The sequence below is a fragment of the Diceros bicornis genome, unplaced genomic scaffold (genome assembly GCF_020826845.1).
Source record: "Diceros bicornis minor isolate mBicDic1 unplaced genomic scaffold, mDicBic1.mat.cur scaffold_416_ctg1, whole genome shotgun sequence".
NCBI classification, from domain to species: Eukaryota; Metazoa; Chordata; class Mammalia; order Perissodactyla; family Rhinocerotidae; genus Diceros; species Diceros bicornis.
Genome location: NW_026691285.1, coordinates 29,691 through 51,523, shown reverse-complemented (window position 1 = coordinate 51,523; position 21,833 = coordinate 29,691). Strand labels below are relative to the sequence as shown.

At 50.1% G+C, this 21,833-nt stretch overlaps 1 long non-coding RNA gene across 1 annotated transcript; it reads left to right on the top strand.

Annotated features, from left to right (window-relative positions):
- Positions 1–7,202: 7,202 nt before the first annotated feature.
- On the top strand, positions 7,203–11,113 carry LOC131402978 (uncharacterized). Its single transcript, XR_009219106.1, has 3 exons — positions 7,203–7,937; positions 8,688–9,536; positions 11,083–11,113. It is a non-coding gene; the product is annotated as an uncharacterized LOC131402978 (long non-coding RNA).
- Positions 11,114–21,833: the final 10,720 nt, after the last annotated feature.

The window sequence follows — 21,833 nt, the reverse complement described above, 5'->3', positions numbered from 1 at the left end:
ATGTCATCATCAATTTCTTTCAATAATGTCTTATAGTTTCATTGTGTAGGTCTTTCACCACCTTGGTTAAATTTATTCCTAGATATTTTATTCTTTTCATTGCAATTGTAGATGAGATTGTCTTCTTGAGTTCTCTTTCTGTTAGTTTGTTATTAGAGTATAGAAATGCAACTCTTTTTTGTAAGTTGATTTTGTACCCTGCAACTTTGCTGTAGTTATTGATTATTTCTATAGTTTTCCAATGGATTCTTTCGGGTTTTCTATATATAAAATCATGTTGTCTGCAAACAGCGAGAGTTTCACTTCTTCATTGCCTATTTGGATTCATTTTTCTTGCCTAATTGCTCTGGGCAAAACCTCCAGTACTGTGTTGAATAAGAGAGGTGAGATTGGGCACCTTTGTCTTGTTCCTGTTCTCAGAGGGTTGGCTTTCAGTTTTTCCCCATTGAGTATGATGTTGGCTGTGGGTTTTTCATATATGGCATTTATTATGTTGAGGTGCTTTCCTTCTATACTCATTTTATTCAGAGTTTTTATCATAAATGGATGTTGGATCTTGTCAAATGCTTTCTCTGCATCTGTTGAGATGATCATGTGGTTTTTATTCCTCATTTTGTTAATGTGGTGTATCACATTGATTAATTTGCAGATGCTGAACCATCCCTGTGTCCCTGGAATAAATCCCACTTGGTCATGGTGTATGATCTTTTTAATGCATTGTTGTATGAAATTTGCTAGTATTTTGTTGAGGATTTTTGCATCAGTGTTCATCAGTGATATTGGCCTGTAATTTTCTTTTATTGTGCTGTCCTTGTCTGGTTTTGGTATCAGGGTAATTTTCGCTGTGTAGAATGAGTTAGGAAGCTTCCTCTCCTCCCCAATTTTTTGAAAGAGTCTGAGAAGCATAGGTAGTAAGTCTTCGTTGAATGTTTGGTAGAATTCACCAGGGAAGCCATCTGGTCCTGGACTTTTATTTTTTGGGAGGTTTTTGATTAGTGTTTTGATCTCCTTACTGGTGATTGGTCTATTCAAATTCTCTATTTCTTCTTGATTCAGTTTTGGAAGGTTGTATGACTCCAAGAATTTATCCATTTCTTCTAGATTATCCAGTTTGTTGGCATATAGCTTTTCATAGTATTCTCTTATAACCTTTTGTATTTCTAAGGTGTCCATTGTAATGTCTCCTCTTTCATTTCTGATTTTACTTATTTGAGCCTTCTCTCTTTTTTTCTTGGTGAGTCTAGCTAAAGGTTTGTTAATTTTGTTTATCTTTTCAAAGAACCAGCTCTTGGTTTCATTGATTTTTTTCTATTGTTTTTTAGTCTCTATTTCATTTATTTCTGCTCTGATTTTTATTATTTCCCTCCTTCTGCTTATTTGGGGCTTTGTTTGTTCTTCTTTTCCACTTTTTCCAGTTCCTTTAGGTGCACTGTTAGATTGTTTATTTGAGATTTTTCTTTTTGTTGAGATAGGCCTGTATTGCTACAAACCTCCCTCTTAGAACTGCTTTTGCTGTATCCCCTAAATTCTGGCATGTCATATTTTCATTTTCATTTGTTTCCAGGTGTTTTTTGATTTCTTCTTTGATTTCTTCATTGACCCAATCATTGTTCAGTAGCATTTTGTTTAATCGCCACGTATTTGTAGCTTTTCTGATTTTCTTCCTATAGTTGATTTCTAGTTTCATAATGTTGTGGTCAGAAAAGATGCTTGGTATTATTTCAGTCTTCTTAAATTTATGGAGACTTGTTTTGTGGCCTAATATGTGATCAATCCTGGAGAATGTTCCACGTGCATTTGAAAAGAATGTGTATTCTTCGGTTTTTGGATGGAGCATTCTGTATATATCTACTAAGTCCATCTGGTCTAGTGTGTCGTTTAAGGCCAGTGTTTCCTTATGGATCTTCTGTTTGGATGATCTATCCATTGGTGTAAGTGGAGTGTTAAAGTCTCCTACTATTATTGTGTTACTGTGTATTTCTCTTTTATGTCTGTTAATAATTGCTTTGTATATTAGGTGCTCGTATGTCGGGTGTATAGATATTTATGAGTGTATATCCTCTTGTTGGATTGTTCCCTTGATCATTATGTAGTGCCCTTCTTTGTCTCCTGTTACAGTTTTTGTTTTAAAGTCTATTTTGTCTGATATGAGTATTGCTACCCCAGCTTTCTTTTTATTGCCGTTTGCATGGAGAATCTTTTTCCATCCTTTCACTTTCAGTTTGTGAGTGTCTTTAGGTCTGAAGTGTGTCTCTTGGATGCAGCATATATATGGGTCTTGTTTTTTTTTATCCAATCAGCCACCCTATGCCTTTTAATTGGAGCGTTTAGTCCAGTGACATTTAAAGTAGCTATTGATAAGTATGTACTTACTGCCATTTTTTGGTGTTTTAGTAGTTCTTCTCTGTTCCTTTCTTCTTCTCTTTCTCTCTTCCCTTGTGATTTGATGACTTTCTTTAGTATTATGTTTGGGTTCCTTTCTCTTAGTTTTTTGTGTATTTATTATAGGTTTCTAGTTTGTGATTACCATGAGGGTCATATATAATAACCTACATATATAGCAATCTATATTAAGTTGATGGTCTCTTTAGTTTGACTTCTTTCTAAAAGCTCTACTCTTTTACTCCCCTTCTCCCACATTTTATGTTTTTGATATCTTGTGTAACCTCTTTTTTGTGTGTTTGTATCATTACCCTCTTATCATGGAAATAGATAATTTTTTCCTATTTGTGAGCTTCTCTTTCCCCCTTAAATGAGTCCCTTTACCATTTCTTGCAGGACTGGTTTCTTGGTGACAAACTCCTTTAATTGTTGCTTGTCTGGGGAACTCTTTATCTCTCCATCCTGCAGGGTAGAGTGTTCTTGGCTGTAGGTTTTTTCTTTTTAGCACTTTAAATATATTATGCCACTCTCTTCTAGCCTGTAAGGTTTCTGCTGAGAAGTCAGCTGATGGCCTTATGGGGTTTCCTTTGTATGTAACTTGTCTTTCTCTTGTGGTTTTTACGATTCTCTTTTTATCTTTAATTCTGGACATTTCAATTATGATGTGTCTTTGTGTGGGCCTCTTTGGGTTTTTCTTTTTTGCTGCTCTCTGTGCTTCCTGTACCTGGATGTCTGTTTCCTTCCTTAGGTTAGGGAAGTTTTCAGCTATTATTTCTTCAAATAGATTCTCTGCCCCTTCGTCTGTCTCTTCTCCTTCTGGGACACCTATAACACGGATGTTAATGCACTTGATATTGTCCCAGAGGTCCCTTATACTGTTCTCACTCTTTTTCTTCTTTCTTTTATCTCTTCAGCTTGGGTGATTTCCTCTACTCCTTCATCCAGCTTGCTGATCTGTTCTGTATCCTCTACTCTGCTTTTAAGCCCCTCTCGTGAATTTTTTATTTCCAGTATTGTATTCTTCATTTCTGATTGGTTCTTTTTTATATCTTCCATTTCTTTGCTGACATTCTCACTGAGTTCATCCATTATTCTCCCAAGATGGGTGGGCATCCTTATGACCCTTTGTTTGAACTCTCTGTCAGATAGATTGCTCATTTCTGTTTCATTTAGTTCATTTTCTGGGATTTTGTCCTGTTCCCTAACTTGGAACATATTCCTTTGCCTCCTCATTTTGCCTCTTTCTCTGTGCTTTTATCTATGTATTAGGTAGGTCAGCTACGTCTCCTGATCTTGGAGAGGTGGCCTTATGTAAGAGATGCCTTATGAGGCCCAGCAGTGTGCTTCCCTCTCATCACCAGTTCCAAATATTCCAGGAGTGACCCCTCTCTGGGCTACGTGTGTCCTTCTGTTGTGGCAGGGTTGCTCTTGCCATAGGTGCCCAGGGAGGCTAAGCTGCCTCCGTGGCCAGCTGGTTATAACGCTCAGCTGCGTGTGGTTGTTGTGGGCCCTTCAGTCTCTTTATCGGGTGTGGGGAGCCCCAGCACAGTTGGCTGCAAGATCTAATAGCACATTCCTGTTGCAGTTTTTCTATTAAGTGAGTAGGCCACCAGTGTAGCTGGTTGTTAGGCTCAGGGGCTTACAATTGCTATAAGCCTCTGGCCTATAAGGCTCTTGTCTGCTCTCTGAGGATTGCAGCTGGGTGGGGCTGGCCCCAGGCACAAGAGCACCCAGTTGTTTCAGGCTTTGGAAGGTGGGGCTGATCCCATATGTGGCTGTTTGAGAAGCACACGTCTTCTGCAGCTGACAAGCCCCATCACCCACAGGGCCACACACACAGTCAACACAGTCCTGCCCGGTACGCACACCCCGACCCCCTGAAGTGGATCCAGTTGCTGCAAGGCAGGAGCCCCACAGACTCCAATAATGCCCCACACGCTCCACCCACTCCTCATGCACACCCTGCCCCACAGAGGTGGACCCACTTGCCAGGCTGCAGAGAATCCAGGCAGCTTGCTTCCGCAGGCCCACAAGTTGCCCAAAGGCTTGTTGTTGGGTGGGGCCAGTCCTTAGGGTGGGCTGCTTTCCTTGGCTGAGTTGGATTAAATCGGTGCTCTAGTGGGTGAGGCAGACCCTGGACTAGCAAGTCACAGGGAGAACTCCAATGGTGTCTGCCAGCATGTATGTCAGCATGCCCATACCCATGCCAGGTCACAACAATGGCTGCCACCAATGTCCCAGTCCCTCGAGAGGTCTCACCTTTCATGGAGATGCACCCAGAGCCTATCAGGTGAGTCTCTTTTCACCAAAGGACTGTGCACCTTTCTTTCTGGTGATTTTAGGTTGCTTTCTGAAATGGGTGAATTTGTGTATGGGCCCTTTAAGAGCCGGCTTTAAATTCTTTGTGACCCAGCTTTTCTAGGGGTACTCCCTGTTGTTGTTAGTAGCCAGCAAAGCCAGATATTATGACACTTGTCTCAGTTGTGTTGCGTCCAAAAATTGCCTATAGCAGCAACACTCCCCTCCCTGGCTCAGGTCCCCCACTCCTCCAGGGAAGGCTGCATACCTTTGGGTTCCCTCTGCATGGCCGTGAAGTCTTGTGGCTTGTGAAAGTGACGTTTTTTGTCTCCAGAAGGGAATTTCTGCCACTTCTACCTCAGTTAGGACTGCCACTTGTTGCAGGGGTTCCGCTTATCTAGTTTTCAGTTCTCTCTCAGGGGTAATTTTTCCAAGAATAGTTGTATGTCTGCTGGCCATGGGAGGAGGTGAGTTCCGAGTCTGCCTATGCCGCTATCTTGACTTCTCTTAAGGTTCAATTTATTAATTTTTGTCTCTATGTTTAATGTACCCTGTGATCTGTGTAAGAAACCTTTGCCTGTCCCAAAGTCATGAGAATATTATCCTGTATTATCTACTACAAACGTCATTGTTTTAAACACCACATTTGGATGTAAAATCCACCTGGAGTTGACTTTTGTTTATGGTGTAAGTAGGAATCAAGATGAATTTCTTTCCTGTGTGGGTAACCAGTGCCCCTGGGCCATTTACTGAGAAGACTGTCTTTTCCCCAGTGCTCTGCCTGCCTCTTCTGTCACATACAAATGTTCGTATGTCTGGGTCCCAGGAGGACTCTATTCTTTCTACTTCTCCTTGTGGCTGTCCCTGCACTATGACAGCACACCTCCCTGATGACTGTAGCTTTATACCAAGGCTTCATATCTAGTAGCAGAAGCCCTCCAAGTTTATTCTCCTTCAAGATTGTCTTGACTAAATGTGGCCACTAGTATTTCTATGGAGATTTTGAAATTGCATAGTCAGTGTCCACAAGATATCTGCTGAGATACTTTATTGTGATTGTATGAATCTGTAGATCAATGAGGGGAGAAGTGACATATTAACAATACATAGCAAAGCAAACAAATAAAAATACCAAAAAAAAACCTGAACCAAACGAAAACATCACAATAAAGAAGGAAGAAACGATAAACTGAGAAGAAATATTTGTAATTCATGTCACAAAAGGGTTCATATCCCCAATTAGAAAAAGTTCCTAGAAATTGATAAGAAAAATAACACATAGTAGAAAAATTGACAAAAGACACGAACCCACAGTTCACGGAAAATGATATATAAATAGTCCTAAATGTATGAAAATATGCTCAAGCTCAGTCATACCATGACAAAATTGTCATATTGAAGATGTAACAAAGCCAGGGGAAAATAGAGAAGGGACTCCTTCCTCTCAGACTTTGCAGGCCCACCAGGTCCAGCACCCTGAGGACCTGCCTGACTGCACTGGGGGTGCCCATGGGGCTGCAGAAGATATGGGGTTCTCGGAGGCCGCAGGTAGAGGATCTCAAAGAACTCATCTCATGAGCAGAACAGCTGGTGCAGTGCTCATGCCAGCGGCAAGGCAGGGCTCAGGGGCACTCACAGTCCTGGGGCTGCTTGTGAGCACTGGGCCTTCAACAGGAGACCTGGCTGCTCCCGCTCCATGTCCACCAGCATCTGCCCATGTTAGGAGGCCTGTGCACCTGTGCCCACTTGAGCTCGCCCACTCCAACACCCCATCCAGTGTCGATGGAGCCTGAAAACATGCCCTGCTGTGCTTGTGCTTATGAAATTCTGCATTCAGCCCCTCTTTGTATAATTGGGAAACTGAGGCTCAGAAAGAGGCAGGCCCAGGGCACAGTATGTGGTCAGAGTCAAGAAGAAAAGTGAGGACACCGGCTTCATAGGCCCGGGCCCAACTCCTCCAGTCATGTTTACTTTGGAAATGAAAGCCCCTAAGATCCTAGTTTGGACTAGGATCCTACCCAACCCCTCCCAGTTTGGACCATTTTCCTTCCTGCATCCCCACAAGCACGCAGGCATGCACAAACAGAAGCAGACTTCCAGCTGGGGACTATGGGAGGGTGGTTAAGAAGAGCAGACACCCTGAAAATGACAAGGGAAAGAGGAGAGAGGGGTTGGAGCCAGCTCTGCAATAGAGTAGGGGCATCCATTCTCCCGGCAACATGTCCAGAGGTCCATAGCATGAAGGCGATCCTTAAATTTCCCACAGTCCTGCCTGGGCAGGGGCCAACTCCATAGTAGTCTCCAGAGGACAGGGACTGGGGTCCTGCAGTCTACTGTGCTAGGCTCCTGGAAGTGGACCGAGCATACTTCATCCCCTAGTATAGACAGGGACTACAGGAGAGAAGGTCTCAGTTTCCTTCTCTACAAATTGGGCTCTTGCAATGGCAGTACCCAAGGGTTCTGCATGCTTGGAAAGTCTGTAGACCTTGATTCTCTACCAATGACCCATCGTCCTCCAAGGACATGGATAAATGCTTCCCACTCCCTGAAGGTCCTTCGTGGCAGAGAGGAGCTTGGGGAATGAGGACTTGGGGTAGGGAAGAACAAGACAGAGCCAGGGACTGAAAGTTAAGGGTCCAGGAACAAGACCACTCATACTTGGATCCTTGGGGTCCTCATTTGGAAGTAGGGGGAATCATTGCCCTGGCTGAGGTGAGGATGCCTTCTGAGAAAACTAGACACCCCAGAGGGGAGTGGCAAAGAGGGCGGCAGGAGTGTCTTCTGAGGTCCCTTCCACAGCCCTGAAATCCTTCAGGGCCTGCTGTTTTACTCCTGGGACTCCGGAGAGCCTTTGCCTTGAGGTCACCCAAAGAAAGATTCCTGCCTGGGGCTGCAGTGCTAGTGCTGGCCACCAGGGGACAGGCAGCCTCCTGGTTCATGGTGCCCACTGAGCTTTGCTGGAGCAATTGGGGCAGGAAGAGCCATGCAGAATGTCATTTCGGCCACGCCTCTGCTTCAGAAACAATATGCACCTCCTACGATTAGTGATCATTTCTACAGAATGAGCTGGGCAGAGGCAGGAAGAAGAGCTCCAAGATCTCCCCATTTATTTATTTATTCGGAGATTTATTTATTTATTTATTCCGAGATTATGGCTCACCCTGTGCCAGGTGCCAAATGGTCTCTCTCTTCCAGGAGCTTTCAGTCTGGAGGAGAGAAGGACAAAAGCACAGAAGCAAGACATGTGAAAGAAAAGAGTAAGTGCTAACCTGAAAACAAAGCAGGGTGTTGTGAGAGATGAGATGGCAGTCGCTGGGTAGGAAGATCTGAAAGGCCTCACTGGGGTGACATTTACTGAGACTAGAATGACAAGAGAGAGCCATCCCTGCACAAGTCTGGGAGCAGTGTGTCAGGGAGAAGGCACCACTGGTACAGAGACTTGCAGGCAGAAGTGAGTTTGACCTGAGGCGGTTAGAAAGGTGACCAGTGTGGCTGGAGCGAGCCTGGGAAGAGAGAGGAGCAGAAGGAGGAGGGCAGGGCCAGATCTTGGGGGCTGTTAGATTGTTAGTTATCCCTTCCTCTCTGAAAGCGTTGCCCCAATACCATGCATCTTAAAACTACAAATATTTAATAGCTCACAAGTTTTGTGGATGAGGAATCCAGGCTTCGATTAGCTTGGTTCCTCCAATTCTATACATTTCTGTGCAACTTGTCATTTCACAGACTGCATCAAATCACTGTAGGGCTGTCAGGTCAGGAGCTGTGGCCTTAATGTGACTTCATAATATCCCATAAAGGAAGTCATTTGCCACAGCAATTCAGCTTTTCAATGTTGTCGGACCTTGACATGATTCAATTCTGTTGCCATTTCAGCAGTGCTGCAGGAACATCTTAAATGTGTCCTCATAGACTGTGTTAGTTTGCTGGGTCTGCTGTAACATAGAACCACCAAGTGGGTGGATGGCCCCTCATGCTTACTGGCACGGTACTGGTTTCTGTCTTTGTAGAGCTCCACCCAGGACATTGTCAAGGAGCTGGTTGATGGGTTCAACTCCTCCATCTCACTAGACAAGGGGCAGATGCATCTGGCGATGAACAATGGCCAACACTGGTCTGGGGTAAGTGTGGGCACATAGTGGTCTCCATACCCAGGACACTGAGATGACCGGGGTGAACCCAGAACCCAGTCAATCTGGTGAATCCCCTGGGTTCCTTCCAGGAATGTGGTTTCCCCAGAGCCTTCCGCTTCATGCCAGGTGCTGATGAAGCCTCAGGTAGTTTAGAGGGAATGTCATGCAGCCCATGGTAGGGGCAGTTCTCAGTTCTGACCTGTGTGATCTTGAGCAGCCCCTTGAAATCCCTAACCCTCTGTTTCTCAATATCTACAGTGGGGACGTTTGTTGATGACTCACTGAGATAATGCTCTTAATACAGGCTATCAATACAGGGAGGTGCTATTGTTTCTCAGCTAACACAAAGCCTTGAAGGTACTGGTTGTTTATCACTCTCCCCAAAATCAAATGATGCTTTTAAAGCCTGGAACCTTTTTCTGTGTGGGCACTCATGTCCCTCCTCTTGCCCAAGTTCCTGAGGTGATGGGAGTTTCTGGTCTGAGCTCCAGACCCTGATCCTCCTGGTGGCTCATGGTGATGCCACTCACTATTTGTTCCTCCTTGTCCACTTGGTGTGAAAAGGAGTCAACCCTCTCCCGGGATGAGGCCTACTCAATGCCGACCCCCAAGGCAGGCACAATGGAGAAGGTGGTAGAGTCCCTGGTACCAGCTTTCCCGGATAGAAACATCTCCTACATTGCCGCCTTCCCATGCATGTACCAGGTCTTCACCACCACCCAACAGGTACTGGACTAGCTGCCCCATAGGCGAGTGCTGCCGCCTCCAGAGCACAGTGGTTAGTGTCCCATCTACCAACCGTGTGTATGGGGAATGTCAACACACCTCTGTGAGCTTTACTCTGCTCTTCTGAAAAGTGGGTTGGTAAGAAGATGAACCTCATAAAGTTATTTTAGGAAATCATGGAATCAGCCAAGGCAGGTGCTTACCTGGTGCCTGGTTCTGCAAAAAGGGCTGGGGAATGTGCTGTGGTTGTTCATGGTGATTATTTTTCTTTCCCCCATGAAAAGCAGACTTCCTCACGCATCACTGGGATTTAGCCTTTCTGAGTTTGGAAAACCAGATGGACACCCTGTCCAGGAGTTTGAGGTTCTCTCCAGCTGATCTTGACTGCTACATGGCACACATTTACAACTTGCAATGCAACACTGAGACAGACACCGTTAATAATTCACTGAAGTTTAATATATACATAATATTTGCACAATATCGTCTAGAGAAAGGTAGTTTGATGAAGGTTCAATTTAAGGAAAAGATCAGTCTCTTCTTCACTACTAACGAGGGATAATCCAAACAGTCCGTGAAGTGAAACAAAGTCCCACTTTTCTTGGTGTGCTCTAGGAATTCCAAAAGTCTGTCGATTTGGATGAACTGACCGCGAAGGAGCCGTCTGTCAGCTCTTCCCAACAGGATCTACAGAGTCAAGACAATCCTAGTGAAGATCCCAGCGGCAGACTCAACACGCCTCCCCAGTATTGAAGCAGAACATAGTGAGAGGAAGGTACGGTACTACCATCTTCGGGACTGCCTCTAAAGCTACACTACTCGATAAAGGGTGTGTGTGGTGGTGGTGGGCCTCCTGGAAACAGTCAGTGAGGAGGGGGCACGTGATGGGGTAATTAGGAGGCGGGGAGGGCGGGGTGGCGGTGGCGGTGGCGGGGGGGGCGCGGCAGGGGGCGGCTTGTCCAGAGGGAGTGGCATCTGGACGAGGCCTTGAAGGACAGGGAGGACTTGAAGGTTGGAGGCAGGTGGGAAGAGAGGCCCCTGCAGCCTGAGGGAGGCGACAGCAGGAAGCACGGCACGGAGGAGGGGAGGGCACTACTGTGTGAGTGTGGGGTGACAGAGCACCAGGAGCTGGCACTGCGGGCAGCCAGGCCCTTCCCTTCCTCCTGTAAATCTGACCTGTGAGCCGCCAAAGCCGCAGTCCCCGTTCCAGACAGTGGACATTCAGTCCAGCGCAGGACCGCAGCCTGCCTCCCGGGGCTGGACTTCTAGGTGGGGACAACAGGCGGGGCCCCATCCTCAGGGACCATCTGGGCACACATTTAATAAGAGGTGCCCACGGAAGTGGGGTGCACCGTGGCATGGCACAGGAGCCGCACTGAGCGGGGGCCCTTTGGGGGGGTTCCCCTAGAGCTGCAGGTGGTCAGGAGGGCCCAAGTGGAGAAGGAGTCGCTCGTCCCCGTCCACCCCTGCCCACCTCTGGGCTCTGAGCACGTTCGCGACACCATGGTCAAGGGCTCCACGCGTGGCGTGAACTGTTTCTTTGCAGACTCATTTTCCAAGCGCGGCCTTCGACGGGATTCGCTGGTGACGGGATGTTTGCCTCGCCACCTCCCACCTTCCCAGCCAAACCAGGGATCGGGGTGGCAGCGGGGTTCCCGGAAGTTCACAAAAGTGGAAACACGCCGCTCCTCTCTCAAAGGCAAGACGGAGGTGAGAAGAACCCCCTCCTCTCTCGGTCACTGACACCTAGGGAGCTTTCGAGGTTAGCGCCTTCAAAGATCTGTTTTCTTCACCAGGTACAGTTCTATACCCGTTTGGAATGTAAAAATTATATGCGTCTTCAGGAAGGGGAAAAAGTCACCGAAATGTCACCTCGAGAGGCCCATTTCAAGCCACTGTGGCAAGTATTCTTCCGCGTGTTAGGAAGTGAGCTCTTCCTTGAGCAGCCCTGGTTCTGAGGAGGAGCCTCACGACGCATCCACAAATGGCAACGTGTGAGGCCCTCGAGCCCGGAGCGACGTCTGGGCCTCTCGGCCCTTCCTCCTGGCTCTAAAAGGCAACCCCGCTTCCAGAGCGAGGAGCTGCCCTAAAACCTGAGAACTGGCATCACCCCCGGGCCCTCCCTGCCAAAAACAAAGAAAGAAATGGGGACAGGAGAAGTATCAAGAGGAAAGAAGAGAGGCCAGCTTCATCTCTGTCCCCTAGAAATGCCACCATAAAACCCACGCCAGCTACACACACCATCTTTTAGGGCCTCCCAGCCCCCTCGACCCGCCCCCACCACCCCCAACCCCACAAATGGATTCAGGCTCAGTGGACCTTCAAGACAGCTGCTTGAGGCTTCCTGTGCTCCCCTGGTCACCTGGCTCCCATGGGACACCTGGCTTCTGTTCTCTACTGTTTTCATCTGTGAGGCCTCCAAGCCCAGGACACCAGAGGCAGGCCTGGGCTGATTACTGACCCTTCCACTCCAGAGAAAGGAAGAGGTAAATATTCACTTCACTTCTCTGGGCCTCAGCTTCTGCATCTGTAAGATGGGCTCTCGCCGCAAACAGGCCCATGGAGTCTACCCTGTGGCATCTTCTCGGCCCTTGGACATCGTCTCTGCTACGGGAACTTCCCTCCCCGATGCCCCTGCGTACTTCTATCTGCAGCCGTGAACGCTCCTCTGAGCGCAGACACCTGTCTCCTCCGAACATTCGGTATTTCTACTCTGCTGGCTGAGGGGCCCTGAAACCTAACTCTCACAGAGACCCACTCTGATTTCCCGTCCAAAGGCACTCCTCTGCCATTCCCCCCATCTCGCTGAAGGACACCACCCCTCACTTGGGGCTCCCGTCCCCATGCCGACGCCTCTCTTTTCTCACACCCACAGGCATCAGCACGTCTCACGGTCTCTGCCTGCAGGACAGGTCCCGGATCCCACCCCATCTCTCCGTCTCCACCTCCACCGCTGCCCGGGGGCAGCCTTCACCATCCTCAGCCTCGAGTCCCTGCCATGCTCTCCCACAGGTTTCCCTCTGTTCTCCTCTTCCCCATGGCAGCTTCTGTCCTCTGAAAGGGAAACCAAACTCTTTACGGTGGATTCGACTCCCTCCACCTTCTGACCCCTGATGGCCTTGAACCCCTTCTCTCTGGCTTCACTCACTGCACTCGGGCCACTCTGGCTCCTGGTCGCTTCTCACACTCACCGTGCTCATGCCGCCTTCAGAGCCATGGCCCGTTCTGCCCCCCCTGCCTACAGAGCTCTCCTCCAGGGCTCCTCAGTGCTCAGGTGACCACTCCCACCGAGAGTGTGTGTCTAGGCAAGTGTGCCCCCCATTCCCACACCCATCACCCCTTACCCTGCCTTGTTTATTCTTCTCCAGAACATTCGTTATCACCTAATATGCCATGTCTTCTACTCAATTTGATTCTTTAGCACCTGCCTGTCCTTCCTAAAATGTCAGCAACACAAGGGCAGGCTCTCGCATTCTAGTCTTCATTGCTCTGTTGCCAAGGCAAGCGCAGGTTTTTGGTTTGTTGCTTTCTCTCGACTTAAGAGGAGAAATCCTTTCTGTGCTGCTGATGCTGTCTCTGCCATTTGTCTCATGTGACCCCTCCTATTTGCTCCAACTGCCACTTGCTGCTTTCCTGCCACTAGAGTCATCCGCAGCTGGTGCTCGTTGCCTAACTGGGGGACATTATCTGTGAGTGAAACTAGGAATGATCGAGACCCTCACTTCGTCACATGGGAGAGAAACCCCTGAGACTTCCCTCAGCTTTCCAGTGTGGAGCGTTAGCTGGTGAGTAGAGGGGGCCGAGGGCAGCAACGAGGAGGTTCCCCCCAGATGTCAAAGGTGATTTCCTCTTCATCAGTAAACTCTCCCTCGGCCTTCGTGTAGTGCAAGGACAAACCTCCACGTAGTTTATCATTTGTTTCTTGAAAACTGTTTAGCCGTTGCCACATTAGAATCAAGTCACAAAAGAAGGCAAACCTCTCTCTAACCAGGCAATCTAACTTGATCCCCAAAGAGATCGATCAGCTTTTTCTTTTTCTAACCACTACATACTTAGTCCAAGAAAGCTCCTTCGACTTGTGAGTCGCGACTGTTGGGAATACTACTCTGAAACAAGACTGCTGTCGATTGCTAAAAGTCTTGACTGCTACATGGCGCACATTTACAACTTTCAATGCAACACTGAGACAGACACCGTTAATAATTCACTGAAGTTTAATATATACATAATATTTACACAATATCGTCTAGAGAAAGGTAGTTTGATGAAGGTTCAATTTAAGGAAAAGATCAGGCTCTTCTTCACTACTAACGAGGGATAATCCAAACAGTCCGTGAAGTGAAACAAAGTCCCACTTTTCTTGGTGTGCTCTAGGAATTCCAAAAGTCTGTCGATTTGGAGGAACTGACCGCGAAGGAGCCGTCTGCGGTGTCCAGCAGGCGAAGGTAGAGGATCTCCAGCCCAGCGAAGGGGCTCCCCTGCATCCACTGGCCTCAGGAACGCTCCGATGGAGGTCCAGCTGGCTGGAGGCAGCCAGGCGGCTTGGGAGGCCTGCGTGGAGGGGGAGAGAACAGCCCCGCTTTAAGACCCAGGCCCACCGCCGGGGAAGGGACCAGCAGGGCTTGGCTCTCGGCCTCCGGGCAGCTTTGGCAAAGCTCCTCGTGACGTGCTGGATCTCACGACCGCTTCTATGGACGCGAGCGCTTTTAGCATCTCGGCCATCTCTCCTTCTTCTTTCGACCGTTTGGCTCTCTCTGCCTTCAGTTCTCGAACCAGGCCAGTTAATTCCTCCATCAGCACTGAGTTGGTCCTCGTCACCTTTCGGGAAGCGTCTGTGAGGCCGGGTATATTTAGCGACTCTCTCTCTAGCCTGGCGTTCTCTGAAGACGAGTCGATCCCCATATACTCCTCTTGAGCAGCGCTGAGCTTGTCAATGAGCTGGCATTTCTCCTCAATCGCTGCAGCCACTGCTTCTGCCAGCCGCTTTTCACGTCTCACGTAACGTCGACTTCTAACAGACTGAACAAGTCTGAAGAGAAATAAGAGACCCACCAGTAAACCGACGACAGGTGGGCGCATCACTGTCTCCCACTGGAGGCTGTGGCAAGTGAGGCGTGGACTCAGGCCATCGGGCAGCAGCGCCACCACCACCTCGCCCAGCTTGCCGAGGATCGGCCCAAAGCCCAGCTCCACAGAGGACGGCAGCCCCTCCATGGCACTGACCCACCACAGGGCTCTGCCCACTCACCGTGGCAACACCAGCCACAACAAATGTCGGCTCCCGACATTCCGCCTGGAACCCGACCGGCAACTGACAGTCTGGAAAGGTCACTTACATGGTGGGGCTGGGGGGAGATCTGTAAATAAACTATGCGTAGCTCCATGACGGTTCAGTGTTCCTTCTGATTTCCCTCTTTCTTTTCGCTTTTTAGTCAAATCAAATGAAAATAGAGTGAAACGTGTCAACATTAGCTGCATGACTTGACAAATCTTCGACACTTCACGAACCCCTAGAGTGTCCAAAGCCCCTCCCCTATATGAATCATTCCCATGACTACAGAAAACAGCCCTCTGCAACGTTTCAATTGAGACCCAACCACCCTCGACATGCGCAGCCTCTGTTTTCATTTCTGTTGACGTCCTTCAGTTGGGTCGTGGCAGAACTTCATGAAAAGGAAGTAAATCACGGCCTACAGTTCGATGTCTGTCTGTTTTGCTCAAAGCAATGTTTTTTGAGATCTATATATTTTTATTTGAATAAGCAGTACGCCCTCCTTTGAAGGCTGAGTATTTTGACCTCATGTAAATATATCCCAAAATGTCCAGCCCTTCACATAATAATGTACTTCTGCGTTAGTTCAAGCGTGGTATGTTATGAACAGAGATGCTGTGAAAATTCACGTATACGTCTGCCTTATAAGCACGTAGTTTCATTTACCTTGGGGGAAGAATACCCGGGAGCAGAAATGCTGGGTAGATACACGCTAAATGCCCTTTTATTTTGAAACCGTTTTCTTGAGGCACAATTTAGTGTCATCAATTCACACACCGAAATACGCAATTCACTGATTTTTCTCTGTACAAGTGCAGAGTTGTGTAACTATCACAGTGCCGTTGTAGGAAAAGTCCATCACTCACCCTTGACTCTCTTGGCTGCATTCGACACAGTCGGTCCCTTCTCCTTGAAATGCTTCCATCACTTCGTTGCCGGTTCGGTCCATTCTACTCTTTCGAGGATTGTCTTGTCGTCGGCTGGCGTGTTTCTCTGACCTCAGTAGCCTTTCCTTCTCTGTCTCCATCGCTGACGTCTGTGTTTCTCCCAAACCTCTCAGCATCAGTGTTGACCCAGGACGTAGATCCTGGACCGCTTTTGAGCCCTTGCTGACCTTAGCCAGTCTCCGGACTTCAATGACATCTGTGCTGTCGTGACTTCCACGTTTATTTATCCTTTCCACACCTTGCCATCCAGTCCGGACTCACACCCACCCAGCTGCCTCCGTGACGTCCCCATGTGGACATCGAACGAGCCCACACCATACTCCAATTCTCCCCTGAACCCGCTCTCCCTCTTTTCCACGTGGGCAACTCCACCCCGACGGGGGTTCAGGCCCCAGCTTTGTGGTCTTTCTTGACCTCTCCCCTCTCTCCTCTTCACCTCCACCCCATCGGCAAAGCCTTCATTCCCAGCATCAGAGTAATGCCCTCATCCGGCCATTCCTTGCCTCCCGCTACCCTACCTGTTCAGAGTCGCCTTCACCTTTTGACAACATGAGCGTGGCTGCTCCTAACCAAGCTCCTTCTCCTGCCCTCAGCCGTGCAGTCGGTTCTCCACCCAGCTCCAGAGGATCCAGTCAGGTCCGTCCTCAGCTCACGCCCCCAGCAGCTTTCCACTCATCAGAGTGCAAGTCAAACACACCCATGCCCCAGGAGCCCTACGGGATCTGACCCCCGCTTACCTCCCCGGTCGAACTGCACAGCTGGGCCCTCACGCGCTCTGCCCCAGCCTCGCAGGTCCTTCCTGCTCCACGAGTGCGCCAAGATGCTCCTGCCCCAGGGCTTGACGTTTCCTCTTCTCTCCGCCTTGAATCCCTGTCCTGTGAGACCCACGTGCTGGTCTCCCTCCTTCCCTTCAGGTCTCTGCTCAAGCGTCTCCCTGTCAGTGTCACCGCTTAGTCTCCAATACCTATCACAGGATCTATCCAGTCCCTATCATGACACGTGCAGTGTGAAGGCAGAGAAAAGCATGACTGAGTTACGTGAGCACCAAAAGTCTACTTTAGTGGATTGTACTAAGCCTGCGACTATTTCCAGATCTGCATGTGGACATACACGTCATCGTAGCGCAGTCCCTCCTTAGTCTTCAGATTTCCAATTAATTTCTTCAAGGTCGTCTCGGGAAATATTCCTCGGCTTGAGAAGACGTAACAGTAAAGAGCAGAAGAGCAGCTAAAGATATATACGAGTACTTAAATGTATCTCCCAGTCATGCAACTTCTCGTAACGGATGCTGTGGGAGGGGAGCCCATGAGAAGGGTAATCGCCTGACCTCGTGCGTCTGCCCTGTGGTTGTGAGGAATGGTGTGTGTCCACGGATGTGCGTGTGACCTGTGCGGGAAGTCACGGTTCTGGAAGGCTTATCAGTATCTGCTTCTGCTCCCTCCAGGCCCAGCCTCACGGGGAGCTCACAGTCAAGTTCAGTCCTTGGGAATTTTCTGGAAGCCTCTTTCTTTCCCCGGCACAGAACTGGGGGATAAGAGCCCCATGGCTCTTCCTCATGCTCAAGGCAGAGCCGGGGATGTGGGGTCCACTCCAGCACATTCCCCTGCACCCACGAAACTCCGATCATAAAAGAAGAACCACCGAGATCGAGCCAGCTCCTCCCTTTCCAGGACACTGCAGATCACCTCTCTGGGATTTGGAGCAGGACCCAAGGCTGGCTCTGGTCTCACAGGCCTGTGCTCCTTCCCTTGACTCGGCTGTACACTCCCAGCCATGCATTTGTTCCGAGGCTGTGGCATCTCTCCGTAGCGTTGGCTCTCCCTGGCTGTCACAGGAAGGGAGCTCAGCCAGGGCTTGCCTCTCCCTTTGTCGTCGGAGGCAAACCACAGGACATGTCCACTGTGGGTCGCATGAATTCCCCTTCCCTGCGTATCCCCTTGGAAGAACAGGCAGAAATTCTCAGATCCACATTCCCCATAGAGGACGCCTGGAGGCTGAGCTCCCTGCATCATGTCGCCGGGTCGGAAATTCCTTCACAGAAGGGAACAGCTTGACGGTGGCCTCCCAGGGCCATTGGCCCTCCTGGCCAAAGTCTCCCCAGAGCAGAAGGGGGGGTAAAGTCCACGGAAAGTTCTGCCCATATAAGGTGGTAGCAGTATTGTGTATGTGAAACTAAATCTGCAGATTTTAGGTTTCGTCTGGAGTGCAAAGAAAACAGACGATCACGGGATCAGATGTGAAAAGTCGTTTAGCCGACTGGTTTGCGAACAGCGGCACCAAGCGTTCTCGCGGATGGGGACAGCGGGGACGCAGCAACAAACTGGGGAGAGTGGGGCGGTGGCGGTTCTTCGCTGCTTACAGCCCACAAAACCCTCCACTCCCCGGGGGACGGTAGGATCAAGAGTGCCATGAACACCCAGGGGACTGGATCTGGCTCTACCTTCCTGACCAGGGATCCCAGGCCTGAAGAGACAGCCCGAGGCAGAACAGAGCCTCATCACAGGTTGTGGAAGACTTAATCACCGTGCTAATGAATGGGCTTGAAAATGATTCTCAACTCTCTTCTATACTAACGGTGAACACCTCGAATTTAAAGTTACAAACACATCATTGATATCAGCATCAAAAATGACACACACAGGTGTAAATCTAAACACTTACGCACAAGATCGATGTGAGGAGGTCTACAACACGCTGACAGAAGAAATCACAGAAGACCAACAGCAATGCAGACTTCCTCCATGTTTCTTCATAGGTTGACTCGGTATTGTTCAGCAGATGTCAGCTCTTCCCAACAGGATCTACAGAGTCAAGACAATCCTAGTGAAGATCCCAGCGGCAGACTCAACACGCCTCCCCAGTATTGAAGCAGAACATAGTGAGAGGAAGGTACGGTACTACCATCTTCGGGACTGCCTCTAAAGCTACACTACTCGATAAAGGGTGTGTGTGGTGGTGGTGGGCCTCCTGGAAACAGTCAGTGAGGAGGGGGCACGTGATGGGGTAATTAGGAGGCGGGGAGGGCGGGGTGGCGGTGGCGGTGGCGGTGGCGGGGGGGCGGGGGGGGGCGGCAGGGGGCGGCTTGTCCAGAGGGAGTGGCATCTGGACGAGGCCTTGAAGGACAGGGAGGACTTGAAGGTTGGAGGCAGGTGGGAAGAGAGGCCCCTGCAGCCTGAGGGAGGCGACAGCAGGAAGCACGGCACGGAGGAGGGGAGGGCACTGCTGTGTGAGTGTGGGGTGACAGAGCACCAGGAGCTGGCACTGCGGGCAGCCAGGCCCTTCCCTTCCTCCTGTAAATCTGACCTGTGAGCCGCCAAAGCCGCAGTCCCCGTTCCAGACAGTGGACATTCAGTCCAGCGCAGGACCGCAGCCTGCCTCCCGGGGCTGGACTTCTAGGTGGGGACAACAGGCGGGGCCCCATCCTCAGGGACCATCTGGGCACACATTTAATAAGAGGTGCCCACGGAAGTGGGGTGCACCGTGGCATGGCACAGGAGCCGCACTGAGCGGGGGCCCTTTGCGGGGGTTCCCCTAGAGCTGCAGGTGGTCAGGAGGGCCCAAGTGGAGAAGGAGTCGCTCGTCCCCGTCCACCCCTGCCCACCTCTGGGCTCTGAGCACGTTCGCCACACCATGGTCAAGGGCTCCACGCGTGGCGTGAACTGTTTCTTTGCAGACTCATTTTCCAAGCGCGGCCTTCGACGGGATTCGCTGGTGACGGGATGTTTGCCTCGCCACCTCCCACCTTCCCAGCCAAACCAGGGATCGGGGTGGCAGCGGGGTTCCCGGAAGTTCACAAAAGTGGAAACACGCCGCTCCTCTCTCAAAGGCAAGACGGAGGTGAGAAGAACCCCCTCCTCCCTCGGTCACTGACACCTAGGGAGCTTTCGAGGTTAGCGCCTTCAAAGATCTGTTTTCTTCACCAGGTACAGTTCTATACCCGTTTGGAATGTAAAAATTATATGCGTCTTCAGGAAGGGGAAAAAGTCACCGAAATGTCACCTCGAGAGGCCCATTTCAAGCCACTGTGGCAAGTATTCTTCCGCGTGTTAGGAAGTGAGCTCTTCCTTGAGCAGCCCTGGTTCTGAGGAGGAGCCTCACGACGCATCCACAAATGGCAACGTGTGAGGCCCTCGAGCCCGGAGCGACGTCTGGGCCTCTCGGCCCTTCCTCCTGGCTCTAAAAGGCAACCCCGCTTCCAGAGCGAGGAGCTGCCCTAAAACCTGAGAACTGGCATCACCCCCGGGCCCTCCCTGCCAAAAACAAAGAAAGAAATGGGGACAGGAGAAGTATCAAGAGGAAAGAAGAGAGGCCAGCTTCATCTCTGTCCCCTAGAAATGCCACCATAAAACCCACGCCAGCTACACACACCATCTTTTAGGGCCTCCCAGCCCCCTCGACCCGCCCCCACCACCCCCAACCCCACAAATGGATTCAGGCTCAGTGGACCTTCAAGACAGCTGCTTGAGGCTTCCTGTGCTCCCCTGGTCACCTGGCTCCCATGGGACACCTGGCTTCTGTTCTCTACTGTTTTCATCTGTGAGGCCTCCAAGCCCAGGACACCAGAGGCAGGCCTGGGCTGATTACTGACCCTTCCACTCCAGAGAAAGGAAGAGGTAAATATTCACTTCACTTCTCTGGGCCTCAGCTTCTGCATCTGTAAGATGGGCTCTCGCCGCAAACAGGCCCATGGAGTCTACCCTGTGGCATCTTCTCGGCCCTTGGACATCGTCTCTGCTACGGGAACTTCCCTCCCCGATGCCCCTGCGTACTTCTATCTGCAGCCGTGAACGCTCCTCTGAGCGCAGACACCTGTCTCCTCCGAACATTCGGTATTTCTACTCTGCTGGCTGAGGGGCCCTGAAACCTAACTCTCACAGAGACCCACTCTGATTTCCCGTCCAAAGGCACTCCTCTGCCATTCCCCCCATCTCGCTGAAGGACACCACCCCTCACCTGGGGCTCCCGTCCCCATGCCGACGCCTCTCTTTTCTCACACCCACAGGCATCAGCACGTCTCACGGTCTCTGCCTGCAGGACAGGTCCCGGATCCCACCCCATCTCTCCGTCTCCACCTCCACCGCTGCCCGGGGGCAGCCTTCACCATCCTCAGCCTCGAGTCCCTGCCATGCTCTCCCACAGGTTTCCCTCTGTTCTCCTCTTCCCCATGGCAGCTTCTGTCCTCTGAAAGGGAAACCAAACTCTTTACGGTGGATTCGACTCCCTCCACCTTCTGACCCCTGATGGCCTTGACCCCCTTCTCTCTGGCTTCACTCACTGCACTCGGGCCACTCTGGCTCCTGGTCGCTTCTCACACTCACCGTGCTCATGCCGCCTTCAGAGCCATGGCCCGTTCTGCCCCCCCTGCCTACAGAGCTCTCCTCCAGGGCTCCTCAGTGCTCAGGTGACCACTCCCACCGAGAGTGTGTGTCTAGGCAAGTGTGCCCCCCATTCCCACACCCATCACCCCTTACCCTGCCTTGTTTATTCTTCTCCAGAACATTCGTTATCACCTAATATGCCATGTCTTCTACTCAATTTGATTCTTTAGCACCTGCCTGTCCTTCCTAAAATGTCAGCAACACAAGGGCAGGCTCTCGCATTCTAGTCTTCATTGCTCTGTTGCCAAGGCAAGCACAGGTTTTTGGTTTGTTGCTTTCTCTCGACTTAAGAGGAGAAATCCTTTCTGTGCTGCTGATGCTGTCTCTGCCATTTGTCTCATGTGACCCCTCCTATTTGCTCCAACTGCCACTTGCTGCTTTCCTGCCACTAGAGTCATCCGCAGCTGGTGCTCGTTGCCTAACTGGGGGACATTATCTGTGAGTGAAACTAGGAATGATCGAGACCCTCACTTCGTCACATGGGAGAGAAACCCCTGAGACTTCCCTCAGCTTTCCAGTGTGGAGCGTTAGCTGGTGAGTAGAGGGGGCCGAGGGCAGCAACGAGGAGGTTCCCCCCAGATGTCAAAGGTGATTTCCTCTTCATCAGTAAACTCTCCCTCGGCCTTCGTGTAGTGCAAGGACAAACCTCCACGTAGTTTATCATTTGTTTCTTGAAAACTGTTTAGCCGTTGCCACATTA